This window comes from Pleurodeles waltl, chromosome 6 (assembly GCF_031143425.1).
Source record: "Pleurodeles waltl isolate 20211129_DDA chromosome 6, aPleWal1.hap1.20221129, whole genome shotgun sequence".
In the NCBI taxonomy this organism is placed as follows: Eukaryota; Metazoa; Chordata; class Amphibia; order Caudata; family Salamandridae; genus Pleurodeles; species Pleurodeles waltl.
In genome coordinates this window covers 1,034,893,322-1,034,917,927 of record NC_090445.1, presented here as the reverse complement: position 1 = coordinate 1,034,917,927, position 24,606 = coordinate 1,034,893,322, and the positions used below count along the sequence as shown (strand labels likewise).

Genomic DNA, 24,606 nt, shown 5'->3' with positions numbered 1-24,606 from the left:
GCCTCCTCTCTGCACCAGAAGCTCCGAAGAAATCTCCCGTGGGTCGACGGAATCTTCCCCCTGCAACCGCAGGCACCAAAAAGCTGCATTACCGGTCCCTTGGGTCTCCTCTCAGCACGACGAGCGAGGTCCCTCGAATCCAGCGACACCGTCCAAGTGACCCCCACAGTCCAGTGACTCTTCAGCCCAAGTTTGGTGGAGGTAAGTCCTTGCCTCACCTCGCTGGGCTGCATTGCTGGGAACCGCGACTTTGCAAGCTACTCCGGCCCCTGTGCACTTCCGGCGGAAATCCTTCGTGCACAGCCAAGCCTGGGTCCACGGCACTCTAACCTGCATTGCACGACTTTCTAAGTTGGTCTCCGGCGACGTGGGACTCCTTTGTGCAACTTCGGTGAGCACCGTTTCACGCATCCTCGTAGTGCCTGTTTCTGGCATTTCTCCGGGTGCTACCTGCTTCAGTGAGGGCTCTTTGTCTTGCTCGACGTCCCCTCTCTCTGCAGGTCCAATTTGCGACCTCCTGGTCCCTCCTGGGCCCCAGCAGCGTCCAAAAACGCCAAACGCACGATTTGCGTGTAGCAAGGCTTGTTGGCGTCCATCCGGCGGGAAAACACTTTTGCACGACTCTCCAAGGCGTGGGGGATCCATCCTCCAAAGGGGAAGTCTCTAGCCCTTGTCGTTCCTGCAGTATTCACAGTTCTTCAGCCTAGTAAGAGCTTCTTTGCACCAACCGCTGGCATTTCTTGGGCATCTGCCCATCTCCGAGCTGCTTGTGACTTTTGGACTTGGTCCCCTTGTTCCACAGGTACCCTCAGTCAGGAATCCATCGTTGTTGCATTGCTGATTTGTGTTTTCCTTGCATTCTCCCTCTAACACGACTATTTTGTCCTTAGGGGAACTTTGGTGCACTTTGCACTCACTTTTCAGGGTCTTGGGGAGGGTTATTTTTCTAACTCTCACTATTTTCTAATAGTCCCAGCGACCCTCTACAAGGTCACATAGGTTTGGGGTCCATTCGTGGTTCGCATTCCACTTTTGGAGTATATGGTTTGTGTTGCCCCTATCCCTATGTTTCCCCATTGCATCCTATTGTAACTATACATTGTTTGCACTGTTTTCTAAGACTATACTGCATATTTTTGCTATTGTGTATATATATCTTGTGTATATTTCCTATCCTCTCACTGAGGGTACACTCTAAGATACTTTGGCATATTGTCATAAAATAAAGTACCTTTATTTTTAGTATAACTGTGTATTGTGTTTTCTTATGATATTGTGCATATGACACTAAGTGGTACTGTAGTAGCTTCACACGTCTCCTAGTTCAGCCTAAGCTGCTCTGCTAAGCTACCATTATCTATCAGCCTAAGCTGCTAGACACCCTATACACTAATAAGGGATAACTGGGCCTGGTGCAAGGTGCAAGTACCCCTTGGTACTCACTACAAGCCAGTCCAGCCTCCTACATTGGTTGTGCAGCGGTGGGATAAGTGCTTTGAGACTACTTGCCACTCTTGTCATTGTACTTTTCATAAGAGAAAAATATACAAAACAAGGTCAGTGTATATACACATAGCCAAAAAGTTTTGCATTTCCTCTTTTCACTCTTTTCTAAGTGCTGAAAAGTACTTCTAAACTTTCAAAAAGTTCTTAAAAGTTTAAAAAGTTTTTTCTGTCTTTCCAAAAAGTTCTGAAAACCTTTTTTTCTCTTTGTCTATCACTTTAACTCTCTCTAAAAATGTCTGGCACAGGCCAAAAAGTTGAACTGTCCAAACTTGCATATGATCACCTTAGCTGGAAAGGAGCAAGGAGTCTCTGCATAGAGAGAGGTTTGAGTGTAGGGAAGAATCCTTCCTTAGAACTGTTAATTAATATGCTTAGAGTACAGGATAAGGCCATAAGTGCCCAATCTGTAGAAAAAGTAGCTAATGGTTCTCAATCTGATCCAGGGACTCCCCCAGGAAAAGGTTCAGGAAAGAAACTTCTCAGCCTGCCCATTACTAGACAGTCTAGCATAGTTGGTACAGAGGTTGAATCACATCATACTGATGATGTGCTCTCACATTATGCTGGTAGCCAAGCTGTTAGGGTGCCCTTGGTAAGGGACAGGTCTCCTTCTGTTCATTCCCATCACACCTCTGTATCTAGAAATGTCCCTCCCACCCACCCTGATGACAGATTGTTAGAAAGGGAGCTCAATAGATTGAGAGTGGAGCAAACCAGACTGAAGCTCAAGAAGCAACAGCTGGATTTGGATAGACAGTCTTTAGAAATAGAGAGGGAAAGACAGAAAATGGGTTTAGACACCCATGGTGGCAGCAGCAGTATTCCCCATAGTCATCCTGCAAAAGAGCATGATTCCAGGAATCTGCATAAGATAGTTCCCCCTTACAAGGAGGGGGATGACATTAACAAGTGGTTTGCTGCACTTGAGAGGGCCTGTGCTGTACAGGATGTCCCTCAAAAGCAGTGGGCTGCTATCCTATGGCTATCATTTACTGGAAAAGGTAGGGATAGGCTCCTTACTGTAAAAGAAAATGATGCTAACAATTTCCAAGTTCTTAAGAATGCACTCCTGGATGGTTATGGCTTAACCACTGAACAGTACAGGATAAAGTTCAGAGATACCAAAAAGGAGTCTTCACAAGACTGGGTTGATTTCATTGACCAGGCAGTGAAGGCCTTGGAGGGGTGGTTACATGGCAGTAAAGTTACTGATTATGACAGCCTGTATAACTTGATCCTGAGAGAGCATATTCTTAATAATTGTGTGTCTGATTTGTTGCACCAGTACTTGGTGGACTCTGATCTGACCTCTCCCCAAGAATTGGGAAAAAAGGCAGACAAATGGGTCAGAACAAGAGTGAACAGAAAAGTTCATACAGGGGGTGACAAAGATGGCAACAAAAAGAAGGATGGTAAGTCTTCTGACAAGGGTGGGGACAAATCTAAAAATGAGTCTTCATCAGGCCTACAAAAACACTCTGGTGGGGGTGGTGGGCCCAAATCCTCCTTTAATCAGAACAAGGAAAAGAAACCATGGTGCTATTTATGTAAGATAAAAGGCCATTGGACAACAGATCCCAGTTGTCCAAAGAAAGGCACCACAGCTCCTCCCACTACAACCCCTACTGCTACACCTAGTGTCCCTACTAATAGCAGTGGTGGTGGGAGCAAACCTACTAATAGCCAATCCAAGGGAGTAGCTGGGCTCACTTTTGGTAATTTAGTTGGGGTTGGTCTGATTAGGGAGACCACAGAGGCTACTTTAGTCTCTGAAGGGGCTATTGACTTAGCCACTTTGGTTGCTTGCCCCCATAACTTGGAGAAGTACAAGCAACTAACCCTAATAAATGGTGTTGAGGTCCAGGCCTACAGGGACACAGGTGCCAGTGTCACAATGGTGATTGAGAAACTGGTGCACCCTGAACAACACATACTTGGACACCAGTACCAAGTAACCGATGCTCACAACATAACACAAAGCCACCCCATGGCTGTTGTAAATCTCAACTGGGGGGGGGTATCTGGTCCAAAGAAAGTTGTGGTAGCTTCAGATTTACCTGTAGACTGTCTATTAGGGAACGATTTGGAGACATCAGCTTGGTCAGATGTGGAGTTGGAGGCCCATGCAGCAATGCTGGGCATCCCAGGGCATATTTTTGCTTTGACAAGGGCTCAGGCCAAAAAGCAAAAAGGACAGGGAAGCTTGGATCCTGGAACAATGGACCAAGTGCTCCCTAAAGCTAGGGCTAGTAGAAGCAAACCACTTCCTACTATCCCTCCCTCTACAGTGGATTCTACTTCTGAGGAAGAAGAATTCCCTCCCTGTGCAGAACCTACACCAGAGGAGCTGGAAGCAGACACTGCTGAGCTTTTGGGTGAAGGGGGGCCTGCCAGAGAGGAGCTGAGTGTGGCACAGCAAACCTGTCCCACATTAGAGGGTCTCAGACAGCAAGCTGTCAAACAGGCTAATGGGGATGTCAGTGACTCACACAGAGTTTACTGGGAGGACAACCTCTTGTACACTGAGCAAAGGGATCCTAAACCTGGAGCTGCCAGGAGATTAGTGATTCCTCAGGAGTACAGAAAGTTCCTCCTAACACTGGCACATGACATTCCCTTAGCTGGGCACCTGGGTCAAATGAAAACTTGGGACAGATTGGTACCACTGTTTCATTGGCCTAGGATGTCTGAGGACACAAAAGAATTTTGCAAGTCCTGTGAAACCTGTCAAGCCAGTGGCAAGACAGGTGGCACCCCAAAGGCACCCCTTATCCCACTGCCTGTGGTTGGGGTTCCCTTTGAAAGGGTAGGGGTTGACATAGTTGGCCCCCTTGACCCTCCTACTGCTTCAGGCAATAGGTTTATCTTAGTGGTAGTGGACCATGCCACAAGATATCCTGAAGCTATTCCTTTAAGGACCACTACAGCTCCTGCAGTGGCAAAGGCCCTCCTGGGAATATTTTCCAGGGTGGGCTGCCCAAAGGAAGTAGTATCAGACAGGGGAAGCAATTTCATGTCTGCATACTTAAAGGCCATGTGGAAGGAGTGTGGTGTAACTTACAAGTTCACAACACCCTATCATCCACAAACAAATGGACTGGTGGAGAGATTTAATAAAACTCTCAAAGGCATGATTATGGGACTCCCTGAAAAACTCCGCAGGAGATGGGATATCCTTCTACCATGCCTCCTTTTTGCCTACAGGGAGGTACCCCAGAAAGGAGTGGGCTTCAGCCCCTTTGAACTTCTTTTTGGACACCCTGTTAGGGGTCCACTCACACTTGTAAAGGAGGGTTGGGAACAACCTTTAAAAGCTCCTAAGCAGGATATTGTGGATTATGTACTTGGCCTCAGATCAAGGATGGCTGAGTACATGAAAAAGGCCAGTAAAAACCTTCAGGCCAGCCAAGAGCTCCAGAAGCAATGGCATGATCAGAAGGCTGTTTTGGTTCAGTACCAACCAGGGCAGAAAGTGTGGGTCTTGGAGCCTGTGGCCCAAAGAGCACTCCAAGATAAATGGAGTGGACCCCACACAATTGTTGAAAAGAAGGGTGAAGTCACCTACTTGGTTGACTTAGGCACTGCCAGGAGTCCCCTTAGGGTGCTCCATGTCAACCGCCTGAAACCCTACTATGACAGGGCTGATCTCACCCTGCTCATGGCAACAGATGAGGGACAGGAAGAAGACAGTGATCCTCTACCTGATCTCTTCTCTTCCACAGAACAAGATGCTCTTGTGGAAGGTGTAGTTTTGGCTGATTGTCTTACTGCTGAGCAGAAAGATAATTGCATAAATCTCCTAGGACAATTTTCAGAACTCTTCTCCATTGTGCCAGGCACCACTTCTTGGTGTGAGCACACTATAGATACTGGAGACAGTTTACCTGTCAAAAGTAAGATCTATAGGCAGCCTGACCATGTCAGGGACTGCATAAAGCAAGAAGTTCAGAAGATGTTGGAACTAGGAGTGGTTGAGCACTCTGACAGTCCATGGGCTTCTCCTGTGGTACTGGTACCAAAACCCAATTCTAAAGATGGAAAGAAGGAAATGAGGTTTTGTGTAGACTATAGAGGTCTCAACTTGGTAACCAAAACTGATGCTCACCCTATACCCAGGGCAGATGAGCTAATAGATACACTGGCATCTGCCAAGTATCTAAGCACTTTTGATTTGACTGCAGGGTATTGGCAGATCAAAATGTCAGCAGATGCTAAACCTAAGACTGCATTTTCTACCATTGGAGGACATTACCAGTTTACTGTAATGCCTTTTGGTTTGAAAAATGCACCTGCCACTTTTCAGAGGTTGGTGAACACAGTCCTGCAAGGGCTGGAAGCTTTCAGTGCAGCATATTTGGATGATATAGCTGTCTTTAGCTCCAGCTGGGATGATCACCTGGTCCACCTATGGAAAGTTTTGGAGGCCCTGCAAAAGGCAGGCCTCACTATCAAGGCTTCAAAGTGCCAGATAGGGCAGGGTAAGGTGGTTTATCTGGGACACCTTGTTGGTGGGGAACAGATTGCACCACTTCAGGGGAAAATCCAAACTATTATTGATTGGGTTCCCCCTACCACTCAGACTCAGGTGAGAGCCTTCCTAGGCCTCACTGGGTATTACAGGAGGTTCATTAAGAACTATGGCTCCATTGCAGCCCCTCTTAATGACCTCACATCCAAGAAAATGCCTAAAAAGGTATTATGGACAGCAAACTGTCAGAAAGCTTTTGAGGAGCTGAAGCAGGCCATGTGCTCTGCACCTGTCCTGAAAAGCCCTTGTTACTCTAAAAAATTCTATGTCCAAACTGATGCATCTGAATTAGGAGTAGGGGCAGTCCTATCACAACTTAATTCTGAGGGCCAGGATCAACCTGTTGCTTTTATTAGTAGAAGGTTGACCTCTAGAGAAAAGCGTTGGTCTGCCATTGAGAGGGAGGCCTTTGCTGTGGTCTGGGCTCTGAAGAAGTTGAGGCCATACCTGTTTGGCACTCACTTCATTGTTCAGACAGACCACAAACCTCTACTTTGGCTAAAACAAATGAAAGGTGAAAATCCTAAATTGTTGAGGTGGTCCATATCCCTACAGGGAATGGACTATACAGTGGAACATAGACCTGGGAGTAGCCACTCCAATGCAGATGGACTCTCCAGATATTTCCACTTAGACAATGAAGACTCATCAGGTAATGGCTAGTCTTATTGTCCTTCGTTTGGGGGGGGGTTGTGTAGGAAAGTACCATCTTGCCTGGCATGTTACCCCCATTTTTCACTGTATATATGTTGTTTTAGTTGTATGTGTCACTGGGACCCTGGTAACCCAGGGCCCCAGTGCTCATAAGTGTGCCTGAATGTGTTACCTGTGTAGTGACTAACTGTCTCACTGAGGCTCTGCTAATCAGAACCTCAGTGGTTATGCTCTCTCATTTCTTTCCAAATTGTCACTGACAGGCTAGTGACCATTTTTACCAATTTACATTGGCTTACTGGAACACACTTATAATTCCCTAGTATATGGTACTGAGGTACCCAGGGTATTGGGGTTCCAGGAGATCCCTATGGGCTGCAGCATTTCTTTTGCCACCCATAGGGAGCTCTGACAATTCTTACACAGGCCTGCCACTGCAGCCTGAGTGAAATAACGTCCACGTTATTTCACAGCCATTTTACACTGCACTTAAGTAACTTATAAGTCACCTATATGTCTAACCTTTACCTGGTAAAGGTTAGGTGCAAAGTTACTTAGTGTGAGGGCCCCCTGGCACTAGCCAAGGTGCCCCCACATTGTTCAGAGCCAATTCCCTGAACTTTGTGAGTGCGGGGACACCATTACACGCGTGCACTACATATAGGTCACTACCTATATGTAGCTTCACCATGGTAACTCCGAATATGGCCATGTAACATGTCTATGATCATGGAATTGCCCCCTCTATGCCATCCTGGCATTGTTGGTACAATTCCATGATCCCAGTGGTCTGTAGCACAGACCCTGGTACTGCCAAACTGCCCTTCCTGGGGTTTCACTGCAGCTGCTGCTGCTGCCAACCCCTCAGACAGGCATCTGCCCTCCTGGGGTCCAGCCAGGCCTGGCCCAGGATGGCAGAACAAAGAACTTCCTCTGAGAGAGGGTGTGACACCCTCTCCCTTTGGAAAATGGTGTGAAGGCAGGGGAGGAGTAGCCTCCCCCAGCCTCTGGAAATGCTTTCTTGGGCACAGATGTGCCCAATTCTGCATAAGCCAGTCTACACCGGTTCAGGGACCCCTTAGCCCCTGCTCTGGCGCGAAACTGGACAAAGGAAAGGGGAGTGACCACTCCCCTGACCTGCACCTCCCCTGGGAGGTGTCCAGAGCTCCTCCAGTGTGCTCCAGACCTCTGCCATCTTGGAAACAGAGGTGCTGCTGGCACACTGGACTGCTCTGAGTGGCCAGTGCCACCAGGTGACGTCAGAGACTCCTTGTGATAGGCTCCTTCAGGTGTTAGTAGCCTCTCCTCTCTCCTAGGTAGCCAAACCCTCTTTTCTGGCTATTTAGGGTCTCTGTCTCTGGGGAAACTTTAGATAACGAATGCATGAGCTCAGCCGAGTTCCTCTGCATCTCCCTCTTCACCTTCTGATAAGGAATCGACCGCTGACCGCGCTGGAAGCCTGCATACCTGCAACATAGTAGCAAAGACGACTACTGCAACTCTGTAACGCTGATCCTGCCGCCTTCTCGACTGTTTTCCTGCTTGTGCATGCTGTGGGGGTAGTCTGCCTCCTCTCTGCACCAGAAGCTCCGAAGAAATCTCCCGTGGGTCGACGGAATCTTCCCCCTGCAACCGCAGGCACCAAAAAGCTGCATTACCGGTCCCTTGGGTCTCCTCTCAGCACGACGAGCGAGGTCCCTCGAATCCAGCGACACCGTCCAAGTGACCCCCACAGTCCAGTGACTCTTCAGCCCAAGTTTGGTGGAGGTAAGTCCTTGCCTCACCTCGCTGGGCTGCATTGCTGGGAACCGCGACTTTGCAAGCTACTCCGGCCCCTGTGCACTTCCGGCGGAAATCCTTCATGCACAGCCAAGCCTGGGTCCACGGCACTCTAACCTGCATTGCACGACTTTCTAAGTTGGTCTCCGGCGACGTGGGACTCCTTTGTGCAACTTCGGCGAGCACCGTTTCACGCATCCTCGTAGTGCCTGTTTCTGGCACTTCTCTGGGTGCTACCTGCTTCAGTGAGGGCTCTTTGTCTTGCTCGACGTCCCCTCTCTCTGCAGGTCCAATTTGCGACCTCCTGGTCCCTCCTGGGCCCCAGCAGCGTCCAAAAACGCCAAACGCGCGATTTGCGTGTAGCAAGGCTTGTTGGCGTCCATCCGGCGGGAAAACACTTCTGCACGACTCTCCAAGGCGTGGGGGATCCATCCTCCAAAGGGGAAGTCTCTAGCCCTTGTCGTTCCTGCAGTATTCACAGTTCTTCAGCCTAGTAAGAGCTTCTTTGCACCAACCGCTGGCATTTCTTGGGCATCTGCCCATCTCCAAGCTGCTTGTGACTTTTGGACTTGGTCCCCTTGTTCCACAGGTACCCTCAGTCAGGAATCCATCGTTGTTGCATTGCTGATTTGTGTTTTCCTTGCATTCTCCCTCTAACACGACTATTTTGTCCTTAGGGGAACTTTGGTGCACTTTGCACTCACTTTTCAGGGTCTTGGGGAGGGTTATTTTTCTAACTCTCACTATTTTCTAATAGTCCCAGCGACCCTCTACAAGGTCACATAGGTTTGGGGTCCATTCGTGGTTCGCATTCCACTTTTGGAGTATATGGTTTGTGTTGCCCCTATCCCTATGTTTCCCCATTGCATCCTATTGTAACTATACATTGTTTGCACTGTTTTCTAAGACTATACTGCATATTTTTGCTATTGTGTATATATATCTTGTGTATATTTCCTATCCTCTCACTGAGGGTACACTCTAAGATACTTTGGCATATTGTCATAAAAATAAAGTACCTTTATTTTTAGTATAACTGTGTATTGTGTTTTCTTATGATATTGTGCATATGACACTAAGTGGTACTGTAGTAGCTTCACACGTCTCCTAGTTCAGCCTAAGCTGCTCTGCTAAGCTACCATTATCTATCAGCCTAAGCTGCTAGACACCCTATACACTAATAAGGGATAACTGGGCCTGGTGCAAGGTGCAAGTACCCCTTGGTACTCACTACAAGCCAGTCCAGCCTCCTACACATAGCCTTTTATGGTTGCTATTTTTGAGTATGGGAAAATTTCTGTTCTTGTGCAGTTCTTTACTAGCAATCTAGCTTAGGAATTAGATTGTGGGCCACAGTATAAGAGATGAATAATTTTTGGTGAGAATGTGCCAGATAATTACTGTATAAAAGGTATTAAGCATTGGTGTGTATTTGAGATTTATGAACTTTAATACCCATTATTATTTAACTATTGATGAAGATGTCATATAATATGATTAGGATTGTGTCATGCAACTGTATTTCCTTTGGCCATACTATAGTTATATCTATCATTATTAGAATCACGTTTTGGTATTATTGATTTGAGTGGGCTAACAGCTTTTACCAACACGATCGATTGAGATACGGTTTGCGTTTATTGCCAAAATCGGCTAAATACTTTGTGACAAGATAGGTGGCTGATCTTTAGTGTTACGGAGTAGTCTTTTCTCCATTTCGTTTCTGTTCTACGTAGGAACAATAGTCCTTTCTTTACTACGATGAAACTGCAGCTTTTTAAAATTGCGCGGTGTGAACTTTCCCTTTCGGTATGGCTATCCGGCGCACTAGCGGGAAACCGCTATCAGACTCAATGTGGTTGTGAGGAATTTACACAGGTAAACGGTGCAGTAGATTGAGGGTTGTTTGGTCTTGTTAGAAGATCAGTGTATACATGATGACTAATAATGGTTTTGTAACTTTAGGATATGCCGGCAGATACTTACATGAGGCATCCCAGTATCCGATTTAACCGAGACGCTAGGAGTGTTTGGTCAGGTGAGCGTTATGGTTGACGTCAATTACTGCAGTACTCATAAGTCCAAGACATGAAGTAGAAAGTTGTTAATGGAAAATTCTTTTTACCTTAGGTCAACGGATATAATGATTTTTTGGCTTTTGAATTTGAAATACAAACCAAATTTAGGATTGTAAGGTACAGCGTTTAAGTTATTCATTAGGGGCACATAGACAATTTAGGGATGAGGTAGCATGTTGGTTTTGCACCATATTTACAGCACGTTTGTGTTGAACTTTTTAGTATTTCTTTGAGAATGTTCTTTTGGGAAGTGTTGAAAAATCTTTGGTTTCCTGGGCTTTTCTACACTGATTGGAGTCAAAATAGTGGTGGTTTTTATATATTTATACATTAACAATAGGGCTGAGGTGCATAATTAAAAATACCCTATTGAGTATCGCATGTAGTAAGAGATGTTTCAGAGTAAGATTAGGCAATGTCAAGTATCATGGACACACTATTATTTAGAGCACGGTTCCCACCATGAGGCATGTACACTTGTGTTCACCAAGAAGGGTAGTATTGTAATTACATTATTTGAACTATATACTGACCTGTCATTTATGGGAATACTGTTGTAGGAGGTCCTGAGGAAGTCTTGGGGTATTCCCCTGATGAAACACGTGTTGACAAACAAGTGGACGAACAAGTGGGATTTAAGAACATTCTTGAGAATTGGAAATGTGATTTTCTTTCAAGGAACCATTGGAAATTTGATTTATCTTTTAAAAAGAACTTAATATGTGAATCTAATTTGGAATATGATTGTTTTCTTTTTTGAACTTTTGAGACATGAATAATCCATTTTGGAATAAATATTTCTTCACGACATTGAACAGATATACCATGGACTTCGTTTTGACTCATATTAATATTATGTAATTATCTTTTGATATAAACGTGTGCCACTACACAGTGTTGCAAATTTAACAGTACCCCACACTCTAATCAACACTACCCATCCACAATGAGAAAGCCAGTCTGCTCCTGGCATGTGACTCCAACTCTCACACATGCAACAACCATGAGATGGAGACCACAAACCCCACCCCTATCCTGCTGCTAGACCCCAGAGAGTCACTGACCATCTATCTGAGGCTGACATTCACTCCCTTTATATTGCCAGACCTGAGAACACATCCCTCTCTCAGCTCTCCATCCAAACCATTCCCTCCATTCATCTTAAAAAAACCTAGTTGCAACCATAGAGCCGAGAACAAATGCAATCTGCTACAGATCCCCATAACACACCAAGAGTGACTAGCAAACAAATCTCACATCAAATCTAGGCTTCTCAATTGCAGGTCAGCTGTAAAACACACAGCGGACATAGCTGATCTCATCCTTGAACACGACCTTGACCTTCTAGTCCTAATGTAAACCTGGCTCAATGATACCACATCTTCCCTTCCGGATGTCCTAGTCCCACCCAACTATGAAATAATCAGATTAGATAGATCTGGAAAAACTGGGGGTAGCATAGCATGCATTTATTGCTCCCCTGTCAACCTGAAACATACACAGACCACTCCAATATTTTTTGCAAGCACCTGGGTATCGATATATGGAACAGGAATGAGATAGTGTGCACTATCCATATTCTCTACCACCCCCCCAGGCAACAATCAATTTTTCATTGAACAACTAATGGAGACTAACTCGGTCAAACACACCAAACAGATTTTTCTTGGTGGTTTAAAGATTCACTGGAACAACTCTAATGACCCCATACTGAATTCCATCAAGGCCTTCCTTTCGTACCTCAACCTGAACCAATAAATGCAATGGCCTTACACATGACAGAGGCTCCACACTTGATCTTATCACCACAAAGGACAATGTCATACAACTAGAATCCAAATCTCCTTGTGACTGGTCACACCACTACCTACTCTCCTTATTCATCTTGGAAGATCTGCTGATTAGACAGGGACAACCACTTAAACACAGACAATGGTCCAGAGACCTTAGAAAAAGCAGTTTAACTGACCAAACTAACCTTTACTAGCAACAGCATCCTACCTTCCCTCCAAACTTGAAGAATGTCAATGATCTTACTGATTATTACTTCCAATCGATGTTTGACATATTTGAAACCATTGCTCCAAAACAACTAAAAAGATTTCCCAATAAATAGCCCAAACCCTGGTTAAACAACAACCTTTATGAGGAAAGACATAATTTAAGGCTTGCTGAGGGATCCTGGAGGATAGCTCCCACCTTAGCACACCTCAAATATCTAAGATCAACTAAATGTGCCTTAAATAAACACATCAGAAGACCCAAAGCCAAGTACTTCAGGACTAAACTTGATAACACCCAAAACAGACCAAAAACACTATGGGGAAGCGCGTCACTCGAGGGGAGGAGCAGTCAGGGCAGGAGCCCTTTAAACTTTGTTCAGCGCTCCCGCCGCCGTGGGAAGCGCGTCACTCGAGGGGAGGAGCAGTCAGGGCAGGAGCCCTTTAAACTTTGTTCAGCGCTCCCGCCGCGCGGGACGTGCGCGGGACGTGCGCGGGCGGCGCCCGGGTGAAGCCCGGGCCAAGGGCGGGCCCGTCTTGCGCCCGTCGGAGACCGGAGGAGGCTGGGCTGGGCCCCCCCCTCTTTCATCCGTATTACAATAACAGTAGGCCTCTTCCATAAGCTTCTACTGGCATCCGGAGGATATCACCCAGAGGGCTGTTCCCAAACAAATCCAAAACAAGCACCCAGCTAACGAGTGAGACGCTGCCACCCCCGGAAGAGGGTTGTTAGGCAGTGCCAGTTACTCCAGTGACAGGACATTCAACTCATAAGAAAGGGAGCTGTCTTCCTTTTCTTTTCTTTTACCACTGTATTTTGTGTTTATTTTATCTTACGGGCATCTTCTTAACATGGGGAAAAGAAAGGCTATAGATTTACCAGCGCAATCCAAGGGTACTAAAATCGCAAAAAAACGCCCAAGTAGACCTTTGAATCTGGGTACACCCAACGGGTCTAACCCATTGGATGAAATAGACCTCCTAGTTAAAGAAGTTGAGTCTATGTTAGGTACACAAACAACTATAGGGGCAAATAATCCAAAGAGAGGCCCCCCTAAGGATAGGAAAATCCCAGAGATATTTAAAAAGAAGGGGTCAAGGGATTCTATAGATACTATAACAGGGGCTGATGGAGATGGGGGCCCGCATAACTGTAGGGGCCCCTTCCCAAAACCCACTCATAACATAGCGAGTCCTCCAGTATCCCAGTGGGGTCTCCCACATGTACCACACACACCAACTCTCCCACCACTGACCCCGGTGATCAAGGTGGTCCCTAGCTTATTCTGTACTAATCGCTTAGAACCTCTATTAACAATAGAGGATTCACCCGTGCCCACGAGTGTGCCCAAGTGCAAGCCAGTAGTTGGAACACCCAACCCTAGTGTTATCTCACCGATCCCCCAGTTCGAGTCGGAAGGCAAAGAATCTGCAGCTAGTAGAGACAACCTGGCTACAGTCCTTCAGAGAGTCGATGAAGTTAAGGGATTGGTTTTAGTATTAATAGATCTTATGAAGAGCAACCGTGCGCACCAGCATGGAAACAACTATGCTTGTGCAGGGATTTGTAAAGTTTGTGGGGCGGTCAGGGGGGAAGAAGCTTTCCCATCATCTGCCCCAACAAAGGGGACGGAGTTAAGGGATAATTCTTGTCTCCCCATTAGAGGGGGGACAGCTCTTCAAGGGAGGGAAGATTACCGCTGTGATCCCAACATAGATAATATGAGGCCCAGAAGGAGGTCTACAAATGTAACTAGACACAGAGATCGTCAAGGTAACTGGTCAAGTAATTTAACCAGTGACAGAGCTAGAGGTAGGACCAGTAGACCTGACCCACCGGAAACTGTCCAAGAGTCTAGTTTTACACAGACCCCTAACAGGTTACACAAGATCCCCTATAATAACATCCCTCTCTCTCGCTACAATATTGAGAGTACAGTTACTAAAGAACAGGACCTGCCTACAAGTCAGGGAACAAACAAAATCTATTTGACTAATGTTCCAAAACTATCGTCAGGGTTAGCTGAGAACCAAGCTTCCTTGATTAACAAAGTCATACACTGGATACGCTCCCGACGAAGTTGTCTCTCTGTTATTCGTTCTGACATAATATCGGCCAAGAGAAGCAGCATCACAGGGACCAATTTTGACACAATAACTATCTATTTTGAAGACAAGTATATTGTGACACAATTAATGGATTTTGATTCTCGTACCCACTTGGATAACGCAACAACCAGGGGGGGAATAAGACTCATGCTACACCCACATAATTCTGGACCAGCCATGGGACCGGCAGGATTCAATGGTTTAATTAATTCCCGTGGAGGTGCTGCACGAAAGGAAGCTACTAATCTCAGGCAGCTGCCTAATCCTGTATGACTGACTACTGAATTAGTAACTAATGTGACGGCCCGCTCCAAGGCCTTACATTTGACGGGGGATGATAAAGCACCATCATTAGACATTTGTAGTAATGACCCGAGCGCGGTAGATGCTGGATGCACAACCGTGGTGATAAACCAAGATAAATGTACGCTAGAACTTATGTCATGGAACGTTGCCGGCCTGGCAAAGAAATTAGATGATGGTGAATGGGCCTCTTTTATTAAAAAAATAGACATATGTCTGTTTCAGGAAACTTGGGTGGAGGATGCTACTAATATAGATGGATTTCTCTCATTTAGCGCACCTGCTATACCTCCAGAGAAGGGGAGGGGCCGGGCGAAAGGTGGGCTCTTATTACTTGTTAACAAGAATCTGCAGTTTGACTATAAGCTTTTGGAAATTGATTCTGTAGATCTAAAAGCCATGTGTATTACGTTCAACAGAAGATTATCAATTGTTATTGTTAATGCTTATATACGATCGGTCCCATATGGCTCTGAGCCCCATACCCTGGCTATTCTGTCCGAATTTGTAGGAAGCCTCCACCCCTCAACTATTCTAATCATAGCTGGAGATTTTAACTGTACCTTCGAGCCTTCTATTCTCATAAGTGGTTTAACTGATGAAGAAGATGAGCAGTGGGGGATCCCACAATTATCCACTACCCGGCCTTGCAAAAAATCTCGGGTGGCCATGCAATTAGCCACATTATGTTTAAACCATGGCCTTAGGGCCTGTAATGGTAGAACTCCATCTGATATGAACAGCGCACCAACTTTCAAAAGGGGCATGTCTATAAGCACTATTGATTACTTCTTGGTCGATGTTAGGTTGTGGCCCCATTTGGTAGATATGAAAGTAGAAGTGAGATGTGATAGTGACCATTTCCCCTTGCTCCTTACCCTTTCTGGAGAAATGTTCAGGAGAACACTTAATAACTATGCTACAATAATTCCGCCACCTTGCTGGAACAACAAATTCACTAAGATTACTTGGCCAAAAGTGATGTCCAACCCTCACCATATTAGAGCAATATATCAAATTTTCTTAAATAGTTTGGCTGAGTACGAAGATCAGGCTGTGGGGAATATTCTGATTCTCAAAATACATGACAGCATGACTACTCAGCTACGGGGGTACTTTTATAAAACAAGGCGGTCAAAGCCACATGAAGGGAAAGGGGCACGCAAGGGATGGTTTGATGAGAGGTGCTCAAAGGCTAAGTCTGGGTTAAGAGTAGCAGTAATGTCTGGTTCCCAGGGGGAAATTAAACAAGCTAGGTCCTTATACAAAGTAACTTTGTCTAATGCAAAAAAGCGGTGGGAGGATTCCCTGTGGCAGGAATTATTAGATGCTTCCAGAGAGAAGAATAACAAGCGTTTTTGGGAACTTCTGTCTAAAAGAGAAAATGGAGGTAGGAGTTGTCCCAGCAACCATATTCAACCAGAAAGCTGGGTAGAGCATTTTACTACTCTTTATGCCCTACCAGAGGGCCCAATGGACACCAATGTGGTCCACTCTCCAACAAAACTGTTGGAATCAAATTCCAGCATGGCCCTCCAAGTGGAGGCCCAGTGTGTCCCTGAGGGTTGCCTCATCTTTAAAGTAGAAGAGACCCTTGAGGCTATAAATAGCCTAAAACCTGGCAAAGCACCTGGACCAGACAAGCTTCCTGGAGATCTTTATAGATCGGAACCATATATCTGGTCCTGGTATATTAATGCCATCTCAAATAGCATAGCTGCAGAGGGGCAAATTCCAGGTACATGGAAGGGGGCAGAAATCATACCCATTTATAAAAAAGGAAATGCTAATCTTCCAGCTAACTATAGGCCAATTAGCCTTATAGACAACTTACAAAAGATCTTTGCTAAACAAATTTCGCAGAGGCTAATCAATTGGGTTGAGGAGTACCAAATCCTTTCCCATTTACAGGCAGGGTTTCGTGCAAAAACTAGCACGATAGACCAGGTCTTTCGACTGGCCATATTGCATTGGAAATATGTTCTTGTTGCCAAGCAGTGCCTGTATGTGGTATTTATAGACCTGCGATCGGCTTTTGATCTGGTCCCAAGAGCCAAACTGTGGGAAGTGCTGGGTAGATTGGGAGTCCCAGAGGACCTATTACTCCTGTTAAAACGACTACATGAGAACACTTATGCCCAAGTGAGGTGGGGTGAACAAGGCGAACTGACAGAACAGATCCCAATTAGAAGGGGAGTTTGCCAAGGTTGTGTGCTAGCCCCCCCTACTGTTTACCATATTTATCAATGAAGTAGTAAAGGCTGTGTCCATAGGCCAGAATGATGCCCCTTCCCTGAATACACAAAAAATCCCCATCCTGCTCTTTGCCGATGATTCACTTCTCATTTCTAAGACACCAATGGGGTTGCAAACCCTTGTTGACCGGTTTAACCAATTTTGTAGCGATCATGGGTCGGAGGTTAATATCAACAAAACCAAACTGATGGTGTTATCCAAGGGATCTAGGAAAAAATGTTCCATTCATATTGAGGGAGTACCGTTGAAGGAAGTAAGCTCTATAGATTACCTGGGAGTTAGGCTAACTAGTAAACTATTATGGGAAGAGCAGATTACAAAAAGTGCAGGGCTCCTACAACACAGAGCCTCATCTATATTGCGTTTCTATCAAAGCACCTCTACAAAAGTTGTTTCCCCAGCAATAAAAATGTATACAGCTAAGGCTCAAAGTGCAGCCCTGTACGGAGCGGAGGTATGGGGTTACGCTAACTCTAACAAGATCAGTGTGGGGGAAAACAATTTTGCAAGGGCTTTAACTGCATGTCCACGCACCACACCCCTGCTTCCATTATTTCTAGATCTGGGGTTAAGCCGAGTAGCAGATCTAGCTACTCTAAGACCTCTCCTTTATTGGATCAGGTTATGGATAACCCCCGAACTAGATATATATAAGACCTCATTACTCGATCTATTGAAATGCCAAAACGCTATTACTCTTCCCTGGATTCGCCATGTGGCCCATTGGCTTCGGCTATTGGGTCTGGGTGATTATTGGGAAAATCCCCATAAATGAGAGAGACGGCATAAAAACGTTTTAAAGTTAACCTATTGGTCTTATGTTAAGGATAACTACATAACCCCCAAATCCCATGGTCGCTTAACTAATTCCCTCATTGATAATAAATGGTCCCCAAAGTTTGAATCCTATCTGGATGTTATACCGGATTTGCAGGGCAAGAGCTTATATGCAAGGTTTCGTTTTGGCTCTTTGCCCTTGATGTCATTGATCCATAGGTGGGGGTCGATTAATCTTCCCGATATATGCCCTGCCTGTGGCAGTACTTTCGAAACCATTGAGCATTTCATGTTCTTCTGCCCAGCCTATGCGATTCCGCGATTAAAATGGATTCGTAATATTTGCAGGGACATGGGATTCAAGAACTGCTCTTTGGCTCTACGGGTTCTAAAAAGCCATAATTCAGCCGACGTAATTCTTTCAGTAAGCAAGTACTTAGCAACAGCTTGGCGCATACGATGCCATCTTCAAAAAGTAATTTAAGGTCTCATTTCTTTTATAGATAAGTTTTAGAGTCATATGTGTAATTCAAGTTATTGTTTTAATGTGTTTACACCAATTTATAGATGTGTATTTATTTATTTACTTAAGAATTATTTATTATCTTGTTTTTATGTGCTTTTATGGTCATTGATCGAATAAAGCTGATGATGATGATGAAAACACTATTCAAACTCATCAAACAACAAAAACCATACAACTCGAATTCTTTTTTGGTAGACAATGGATCTCACCAAGCAGAAATGATTTCTCCATCTATTTCATGGAAAAAACGATGATGATCAATTCAAAACTGCAACTTGCCTCCCAGTGTCTAATAAACCTTTCCCAGTTGCCTCCAGGGGCCTCAAATTATGAGACCACCTCAAACCAGCCTTACTGCAAAAACAATCCTACTTGGAACACCTTCAAAACTCCAGACGAAGCAGACATACTCAAGCTAATTATGTCACAAAAACCCTGCAACCACTTCAATGATCCTTTGCCTGCAAAATTTGTCAAATAACTAAATTGTGCCATCCTCCCACTCTAGACAATGATGGTTAATGGATTTCTCTCCCAGGGCCTAATTCCCAATTGTCTAAAGATAGGACAGGTCACTCCTATCCTAAAGAAGCCAAATGTCAACCAGTCTGACCTCAATAATTTCCATCCCATCACCAACCTCCCAACTCTTGCTAAGGTCCTAGAAAAATGTGTACACTTCCAACCCTGCTACCACATTGAACAATATCACCTCTTTGACCATTGCCCTTCTAGCTTCAGAACTGAACAATGCACTGAAACTGCTCTAACTCTTATTATACATGAACCCTTGAGATAACTTGATCAGAATGAACCATGCTTGCTTATATTTCTTGATCTCTCATCTGTGTCTGATATGGTTAAACATAACAGCTTGATTGACCTTCTAGTGTCACGAATGGGACTACCTGGGCCTGTCCTTACCCCTTCGCTGCCAGGCCTTTCCCTCTCAGGTGGCAAGCCTTTTTTTGGCTATTTGGAGCAGTTCACGCTGAGGCCCTCATAAAGTTGTGTCCACATAAGCTACCAACACCAAATGTGCGTCCTTTTTTTCCAACATCCTAAGGATTCTAGAGGTACCCAGAGTTTGTGGGTTCCCCTGGAGGAGACCAAGAAATTTGCCAAAATATAGCAAACTTTTTTTTTTAAATGGGGGAAAAATGGCTGCAGAAGAAGCCTTGTGTTTTTTCCCTGAAAATGGCATCAACAAAGGGTTTGTGGTGCTAAAATCACCATCTTCCCAGCTTTCAGGAACAGTCAGACTTGAATCGGAAAAAATATATTTTTCAAAAGGGTTTTTGGCATTTTACTGGGACATACCCAATTTTCACTATATTTTGTCCTTTCAGTTAGTGACAGAAATGGGTGTGAAACTAATGCTGGATACCGGAAAGCTAAACATTTCTGAAAAGTAGAAAAAATTCTTAATTTACCAAGGGGTCTTTTGTGTAGATCCTACACGGTTTTCCTACAGAAAATAACAGCTAAAATAAAAAATATTGAAATTGAGGCGAGAAAAACTGCAGTTTCTCTCCACATTTTACGGTGTAACTTTTTCCTGCCATGTCAGATTTTTGAAAGCTATATACAGTTACATCTACAGGGCTCTTCTGGTTTCGGGGATATATAGGGCTTGTAGGTTCATCAAGAACCCCAGGTACCCAGAGCCAATAAATTATCTGCACCTTGCAATGGGTTTTCGTTCAATACTGGGTATCCAGCAATTCATTTGCTGAAATATAAAGAGTGAAAAATAGGTAGCAAGGAAACCTTTGTATTTCGAAAATATATACAAGATAAGGTGCTGAGAAGCAGTGGTTATTTGCACATCTCTGAATTCTAGGTTCCCCATATTAGCATGTGAATTACAGGCCATTTCTCAAATAGTCATCTTTTTTACTCATTGTCTAACATTTGGAAGGAAGAAATGTAGAGAAAGACAAGGGGCAATAACACTTGTTCTGCTATTCTGTGTTCCCCCAAGTCTCCCAATAAAAATGCCACCTCACTTGCGTGGGTATGCCTAATGACCGTGATAGGAAACGTAACATGGACACTTCACATTTTTATTCTGAAATCTGACATGTTTCTTGGAAAGTGCCTAGCTGTGAATTTTGGCCTTTAGCTCAGCCGGCACCTAGGGAAACCTAACAAACCTATACATTTTTGAAAACTAAACACCTAGAGGCATTCAGAATGGGGTGACTTGTGGGGCTCTCACCAGGTTCTGTTACCCAGAATCCTTTGCAAACCTCAAAAGTTGGCAAAAAAAACACTTTTTCCTTACATTTTGGTGACAGAAAGTTCTGGAATCTGAGAGGAGCTACACATTTCTTTCTACCTAGCATTCCCACAAGTCTCTGGATACAAATGGTATCTCACTTGTGTGGGTAGGCATAGTGCCCGCGATAGGAAACGCCCCAAAACACAAAATGGACACATCACATTTTTCCAAAGAAAACAGACTGTAAAGTGCCTAGCTGTGGATTTTGGCCTCTAGCTCCGCCGGCACCTAGGGAAACCTACCAAACCTGTCAATTTTTTAAAACTGAACTGTTGTGGATTCGCCATAATGAATGGTCAGTTGTTCAGAGAAGGCACACCAAATGGGGATTATCCTTTTAGAGTTCAAGGGTGAACAATCTCCAGCGTCAGATAGATGTTCCCTACTTAGCTGAGGAGGAAAACCTCAATACCACGGACCTCTCCGTATGTAGTACGGAAGCGTCGTTGTATATAGTGAGACAGAGACACTCAGGAGGACCGGAAAATTATAGCATGACCAAACGTTGATGGCACCATGTCACGTAGGCTCTCATTATTCTAATGAGACTACAGGATTTGAGCAGCAGAATTGCCTGTGGTGTGGGAGATTGAGTCTGAACCCATTACAGGTGACACCTGTTGCCCTAATCTGGTGTTTGCTCTGGCTAACTAGCAGTGCCTTATCTCTACTCATGAGTAAGGATGATTGGGCAGATGAGCGCATGACATAATTGACTCCTCAAGGAAAAAGTTCAGTAATAAACTGGTGGTATCCAAACCCACACCATTACGCCAACAGAACTATGCCCACAGCCTTATGACCCATGAATCACCGCAGCGGACATTCAACCGCGGTAATCCATTGGCGGTACATACCGCTGCGCTCAAAATACGCACACACTAACAAAACAACTCTACATTGGACAATTCAAACTATACGCACCTGACACACATACAAACACCACACCCACACACCCACACCAGTATAAAATACACACCCACATTATCCACAACCTTTTACGACTCAAAAAAATTGACAACTGAGAGAGACACACCAAGACCACCCACAGAACCAGAGTCACAGAACACCATCACCCATACACCATCCACGCGCCTCACAGAACGCCCCCCAACACATCACCCCACACACCCTTACACACACCACTCATACTACACCCATGGCACCACAAAGACACCCCAGGTTTTCAGAGGAGGAGCTAAGGGTCATGGTGGAGGAAATCATCCGGGTTGAGCCACAGCTATTCAGATCACAGGTGCAGCAGACATCAATTACTAGGAAGATGGAGCTATGGCGGAGAATCGTGGACAGGGTCAACGCCGTAGGACAGCATCCCAGAACAAGGGATGACATCAGGAAGAGGTGGAAAGACCTAAGGGGGAAGGTGCGTTCTGTGGTAGCAAGACACCAGATAGCTGTACAGAGGACTGGCAGTGTGCCCCCCACCTCCTCCCCCACAACTAACAACATGGGAGGAGCACGTCTTGGCAATACTGCATCCTGAGTGCCTGGCAGGAGTAGCAGGAGGACTGAACTCTGGTAAGTCAAATCTCTATTACTATCACACCCCCATCTGCATGCCATCACATACCTCCACCCCTACATCACCCCATCACTCCACCACCTCACATACACCCCACCATCACTACCCACCCATCCAAATACCAAGCCCTGGACGCACCACCAATGCATGGACATCACTCACAGACCTGCATGGACACCCATCACTAAAGCATGCACATTAGAGAGAATCACCTAGCCCACAAAATCACCACTCACACAAGCAAAGCTGACAGGGCAATCACAACCATACAGGGCAACATGCACAAGATGTCACACACAGAAACAAGAACACTGCATTTACATCCCCACGGGTCCCCCACCCAATGTCACAGGAGAGGAGGTGCCAGCAACATCCATTCCCCCCACAGAAGAGGTCCACAGTGATGACAGCACCTCTGGTCACCTGAATCTGGATGGCCAACCTGGCCCATCAGGGATCTCCGGACAGTCGGTTACCCAGGCATAGTCCCATACCACCACAGAGCCTTCCCCCTCAGGAAACACCACCACAGCACCCACCCAGTGGGCCCATACCTCTGTACCCAGGACACGTCAATCAGCAGTGTGTCCACCACTACATGGACCGCAGGCAACCCCACAAACACAGGACAAACAGGGACCTGGGGTCAGTGGAAGTGGGCACACGGTTCAGGGGACAGAGGCACCGGACAACAGGGAAGCTGGGAGGACTGCTGTGTGACGGGGGGCAGGCCCAGGGAACTGACTCTCCACGAGGCACTAACCAACATCCTGGGAGCATACCATCATTCCCAGGAGACGATGGGCCAGATACTGGACAAGTTGCAGAAGACCCAGCGGCTGCATGAGGGACAGTACCTGGGGATCAGGGAGGACCTAAAGGACATCCACACCACCCTGGTCACCATTGCAGGAGTGCTGGCAGACATGGCCAACACCATGAGGGAGGCATTGGCACACCACCAGGCCCCTGACAGTAGCCACACGGATAAACAGCCCTCCACCTCTGCTGCCGCTAGTGGACAGGAGGCCCCGCCACAGGACCAACAGGCCACCAGCCCCCCACCCCCTGCAAAAGGAGAACCACCCTGCAAATGGTCCCTGCGATCCAGGCAGAAGCCAGAGAACACTGCCAAGACATCAGCCACGAAATATGACTCTCCTGATTGTCACCCTTGTGTCCCACTCTGTCACTCTGTCCACCTTAAACTGCTGTTGCTGCCTTCCTATGCCCCCTTGGACAATACACCTGTGATACAAATAGACTGGACTCTATCCTGGACTTTCCTCCACCATCACCCCAGCCCATTGCACATACCCTTCTACTTATTAGCACTTAAATCAACACCCTTTGAAAAAATGCAAGTATGGAGTATGTCAAATGATTTAACAATGTATTTGTTTAACAAGGTTTAAACACTGCAATACAACTGTACAGTAATGTATACATAAGAATGACCTGTAGTTGGATGCAGTCAACACACCAGGTGCCAGAGTGGGGCACAGATATCTGAAAATAGAGATGCCAAAGTACAGTAAGTGGCCATAGAATTTGGAGAATCTGCCTGCCATGTACAATGTCAAATACAAAACTGTCAATGCAAAGTGAAGTTACAGTGTCTTACCTGTGTCACTGGAAGTACTGTCGTATAATAGCTGTTCTGTTGTCCTCATCCTCATCCTCTGCCTCTTCATCTTCACTGTCCACAGGGTCCACTACTGCCACATGCCCATCTCCACCTTCATCCTCCTGCAGAAAAGGCACGTGGCGTTTCAAGGCAAGGTTATACAACATGCAGCATGCCACGATTCTCTGGCACACCTTCTTGAGTGAGTAGTACAGGGATCCACCTGTTAAATGGAGGCACTGGAACCTGGCCTTCAGGAGGCCGAATGTCCTCTCTATTATTATCCATGTTCGCCATTGTGTCTCATTGTAACATTCCTCTGCCCTTGTCCTGTGATTCCTCACAGGGGTCAATAGCCATGAGAGGTTGGGGTAACCAGAGTCACCTGCAAATATTCAGGGACACACACTAACCCTTAGGGCCCACACCATACCCATACACCAACAAACACTGGGTGGGAACCAGGGCTCACCTATTAGCCACACCCGGTGCCACTGGAGTTGAGCCATCACATATGGGAGGCTGCTATTCCTTAGGACATAGGCCTCATGCACAGAGCCAGGATACTTTGCATTGACATGGAAGATGTACTGGTCCGCCAGGCACACTATCTGCATATTCATGGAGTGAAAGCTC

General features: G+C 45.7%; 1 long non-coding RNA gene across 1 annotated transcript in view; it reads left to right on the top strand.

Annotated features, from left to right (window-relative positions):
* The first annotated feature begins 10,259 nt into the window (after window positions 1-10,259).
* Window positions 10,260-24,606, top strand: part of LOC138302074 (uncharacterized) — a 169,133-nt gene continuing 154,786 nt past the window's right edge. Inside the window, exons 1-2 of the long non-coding RNA XR_011205258.1 lie at window positions 10,260-10,345; window positions 10,433-10,505. This is a non-coding gene — a long non-coding RNA (uncharacterized lncRNA). The remainder of the gene's footprint in view (window positions 10,346-10,432; window positions 10,506-24,606) is intronic.